Raw genomic sequence first — 5,000 nt, 5'->3', positions numbered from 1 at the left:
CGACGACGCACAACACGCACACACAACACAACGCCGACATCGAGACACGTCCACGCGCGCACCGGCGCCGCCCGTCGCTCGATCGCAATGGACCGGGCGACGATGCGTGCAAACACGCGCGACGCGTAAACGCGAACGTCGTTGTTGTCGTTGTAGTCGTCGTCGTCGTCGATGATGATGTCGTTGCGTAAAGACTCGACGCGCGCCCGCGCTACGGATAGACACGGCACGGCGGGGAGAATTTACTTGTGCGACAAAAGTATCGTATAGACGTGAAAACGTTCAAAAGAAACGTGATCGAACATATATTCGAACGGATCGCTCGGCGCTCGGCCTCGCGAAACCGTCAAGAGCACGCGCGACGGCAACCGTCGCGCGAACAGTGTGGCTATTTGTTTTTATGCAGCCGGCCCTCAGACAGGAGTGGTCCTGGATATTTCTCCACGGACCGCAATGTGCGTTCGAAATGTCGATGTTCAAATGTGTCCTGCAGTTCACACTATGACGCGCAGTTAACTGCGTTCTTCATCGACCCGCGAGCCAAGTGATCCACCGTTCAGGGTAATCGTTTTGTTTTGTTGTTCGTTTGTATGAGAAAATAATAAAAAGGATTTAGACAAACATAATAAATCAAACGATCCGGACAAAACCATGTACGATCCGCCGCGGCACACAATCGAATTGAATCAATCGCGCGCGCGCATTCAGATCGACATCTCGTCGCCGGACACAGGATGATAGATTATGCACAATAATATCAATAGGCGAATAGACGCTAACGAAAGAAAGCGTCCAAACACATATTATTTTAGTATGTCGCGAATCGACGCGAGAGGGTCTCGCCCCTCGCGGATTCGATTTTAATTGTGTAAATCATTACACGTGTGTGTTTTTCTATATGTTTTCAGCGTTGCCGCACAAAACAAAGAAAACGTTAATGATCCTTCCGCAGGTTCCCCTACGGAAACCTTGTTACGACTTTTACTTCCTCTAAATGATCAAGTTTGGTCAACTTCCCAGCAACGCCGACGGCCGTGAGGCCACCGCGTGTCGGTCCGAAGACCTCACTAAATCATTCAATCGGTAGTAGCGACGGGCGGTGTGTACAAAGGGCAGGGACGTAATCAACGCGAGCTTATGACTCGCGCTTACTAGGAATTCCTCGTTTATGGGGGATAATTGCAAACCCCAATCCCCAGCACGAAGGAGTTTCAACGGGTTGCCCGGGCCTCTAGGCCAGGGAGAACATGTTGATTCCTTCAGTGTAGCGCGCGTGCGGCCCAGGACATCTAAGGGCATCACAGACCTGTTATTGCTCAATCTCGTGCGGCTCGAAGCCGCCGGTCCCTCTAAGAAGAATTTTAATACGTCGCCAGTGAGTTGCGCTCCCCGAGAGTCGCGCACACCTTGAATGACGACGCCTATTTAGCAGGCTAGAGTCTCGTTCGTTACCGGAATTAACCAGACAAATCGCTCCACCAACTAAGAACGGCCATGCACCACCACCCACCGAATCAAGAAAGAGCTGTTAATCTGTCAATCCTTCCGGTGTCCGGGCCTGGTGAGATTTCCCGTGTTGAGTCAAATTAAGCCGCAGGCTCCACTCCTGGTGGTGCCCTTCCGTCAATTCCTTTAAGTTTCAGCTTTGCAACCATACTCCCCCCGGAGTCCAAAATCTTTGGTTTCCCGGAAGCTGCCCGCCGAGCCATTGTAGTAACGTCGGCGGATCGCTAGATGACATATTTACGGTTAGAACTAGGGCGGTATCTAATCGCCTTCGAACCTCTAACTTTCGTTCTTGATTGATGAAAACACCTTTGGCAAATGCTTTCGCTGATGTTCGTCTTGCGACGATCCAAGAATTTCACCTCTAACGTCGCAATACGAATGCCCCCAGTTATCCCTATTAATCATTACCTCGGAGTTCTGAAAACCAACAAAATAGAACCGAGATCATATTCTATTATTCCATGCACGAAATATTCAAGCGGCATTTTGAGCCCGCTTTGAGCACTCTAATTTGTTCAAAGTAAAATTGTCGGCCCACCTCGACACTCACCGAAGAGCACCGCGATAGGATTTTGATATTGAACCGGCGTTTTACCGCCGGCTCACCGACGATATGCTCCGCAGACGTGTCAGTATCACCGCGGATGCGGTGCACCGACAGCGCGGCGCACAAATGCAACTACGAGCTTTTTAACCGCAACAATTTTAGTATACGCTATTGGAGCTGGAATTACCGCGGCTGCTGGCACCAGACTTGCCCTCCAATTGTTCCTCGTTAAAATATTTAAAGTGTACTCATTCCGATTACGAGGCCTCGTAAGAGTCCCGTATCGTTATTTTTCGTCACTACCTCCCCGTGCCGGGAGTGGGTAATTTGCGCGCCTGCTGCCTTCCTTGGATGTGGTAGCCGTTTCTCAGGCTCCCTCTCCGGAATCGAACCCTGATTCCCCGTTACCCGTGACAACCATGGTAGTCGCAGAAACTACCATCGAAAGTTGATAAGGCAGACATTTGAAAGATGCGTCGCCGGTACTGGACCATGCGATCGGCAAAAGTTATCCAGATTCATCAAAATTAACGACTTCGGACGCTAGGCCCTCCGCCGATTGGTTTTGATCTAATAAAAGCACTCATCCCATCACTGGTCAGAGTTCTGATTGCATGTATTAGCTCTAGAATTACCACAGTTATCCAAGTAACTGAGTAAGATCTAAGGAACCAAAACTGATATATTGAGCCATTCGCGGTATCGCCTTAATACGGCTTGCACTGAGACATGCATGGCTTAATCTTTGAGACAAGCATATAACTACTGGCAGGATCAACCAGGGAGCTGCTTACGCAAACGACTCGCCTAACGCCGCGCGCGAGACGCGGCTTCGGCGAGCCGTAGCTTCGGCGGCGTCGAGACGCGCTTGCGCGCGTTACTCGACACGCGTGAACGTAACGCGTCGAATTTACAAACGACGCGACGTTCGCGCTTCAATTCGATAGACATACTTTGACCGGTCTACGAGCGGCCGTCCCGTCACGGTCTCGCAACGAGGTGATGTACAACGCTGCTCGACCACTGTGAGGGACATAAAACTGCGTCAAACACGACGACGACGACGACGTCGACGACGATGTGTCTTGGCAGTTTGAAAATTGAACATTCATCTAAACGCAACTTCTCAATTTTTATTCAATACGTTATTGTAAACATATTAAAAACTCTGCTGGCATTATACATATGTTGTATTCGCACTAGATACGATCAACGCCCGGAGCTTGAGGGACAAATTCCAACACGACGCTGCGCACACCGTTTCGACGATGGGCGCGTATGCGTCCTCTTTCAAACATTATTTCCAATTGCGGCCGCCGCAGCGACCGCGCACGTGTCGAACACGCTCGGCGACCCGAGTTTGGGTGGCGCCTGAAAGCGTAATTCTTTTATAATCACAGATAACACCGGCGAGACAGTCTCACAAAGATCACACTTTGAGCGGATTTTGCTGAATGTCACCGTCCGGTCTGCGAACGCGGTGATAAATAATATATAGTAACACACCGTGTGCAACAAAGTGCGCACGTAAGTATGTATACATATATATATATATATATATATATTAAAAAGAAAAATAAAAATAATCAAACACGCACACACATTCGTGCGTTTGTGTTCTTCCACAGAAACATCGCGAGTAATACACGATGATGCGCGGCAGCGAGAACCTCCGTCCGACTCGGTGCGCACGGCTGTTTCGCTCCACATCTATACCGAGAGCAATAGTCCGCGTCGGCATTGGAGTAGTATGTCGTATGTTTCTAGTAGAGCGTCGAGAGTTAGTTTTCATTTTAGGACGTGTACGTAACGTGTGCGTGTGTACATTAAATGAATGAATGTGCATTGACTGTTTATATTATTATTATTATTTTACTATTATACATATATGTATGTAATATAAATAAAATTAAAAAAATTATTACTTAATAAATTTATCATAACGAAATACATTCATTCATTCGATCTATATTAGCCATATAAAATAAATGATAATACATTATTTATATTACAAATAATAATAAGAAAATATTTTTACGCGCGCGCGACCACCGACGACCTTCGCCGGCCTTGTGTAGTTACTGCTGAGCGGTGGTAAATGTTTCTCGGACAAGCTCGCCGGGCGCACTATCCGCGCCGCGCACCGGTGACGCTCGTATGTTTCTCGTAGAGTAGAGCGTGGAGTGTTGGCTATTTTCCATTTTTTTATTTTGATATTTTATATACATATTAGGTATATCGTATGTATTTAAGAATGGGTTTTTTTTTTATTTTATTAGATTACCTCCGTTCTGTGCAACGCGTGTCTTCAACATAATTGTCATAATAATAATATTATGTCTTGTGCGCTTGTTTAGTATATTTAGAACACGTGTTTATGTTAACAGTACAATTGAACAGTGTGAATAGATAAATATTATTTTTGTGTTTTGTGTGATGATAGTGTTTACTAATAATTTTTATTTATTATTACAATAGAATATTAATAGTGATGAAACTGATTTGAATAGGTAAAATGTTTTGAGTGCATTCATAGATTTGAGGTCAATCGTCGGTAGGTATGTATAATTTATCTATTTATATATTATGTCTACAACATCATACATAATATTACGAAATCTACTGATAGTTTTATAAAATCTTATATGTATCTAATATGTACGACAATATTATACGTAAACATAAGTTATGCTAAAAATTGCAATTAAAAAAAATATATTATAAGATAATTACAAAGAATGTTGGTACTTAAAATGAAGAGAGAGAAAAAATCATCAGCAAAACAGCGAATTACGTACGTAGCTAGTAAGCGTGCCTACAGGTTTGAGAAAGGCACCCAACAATGCTTTTTCTAAAACCGATCAGCCCACTACCGAATATATCCGGCTCCGGATGTGTGAAGCTGTGTTCAATCCGTTATAGTTGCGAAGAATTCGAACGAGAG

General features: G+C 45.3%; 2 non-coding genes across 2 annotated transcripts; both read right to left on the bottom strand.

Annotated features, from left to right (window-relative positions):
* Positions 1-407: 407 nt before the first annotated feature.
* On the bottom strand, positions 408-564 carry LOC123690400. The gene has a single exon (XR_006751063.1). It is a non-coding gene; the product is annotated as a 5.8S ribosomal RNA (ribosomal RNA).
* A 371-nt stretch (positions 565-935) lies between these two features.
* On the bottom strand, positions 936-2,841 carry LOC123690408. Its single transcript, XR_006751071.1, has one exon. It is a non-coding gene; the product is annotated as a small subunit ribosomal RNA (ribosomal RNA).
* Positions 2,842-5,000: the final 2,159 nt, after the last annotated feature.

The sequence above is a fragment of the Pieris rapae genome, chromosome 24 (genome assembly GCF_905147795.1).
Source record: "Pieris rapae chromosome 24, ilPieRapa1.1, whole genome shotgun sequence".
Classification (NCBI taxonomy): Eukaryota; Metazoa; Arthropoda; class Insecta; order Lepidoptera; family Pieridae; genus Pieris; species Pieris rapae.
This window is presented reverse-complemented; position numbering and strand designations above follow the sequence as displayed.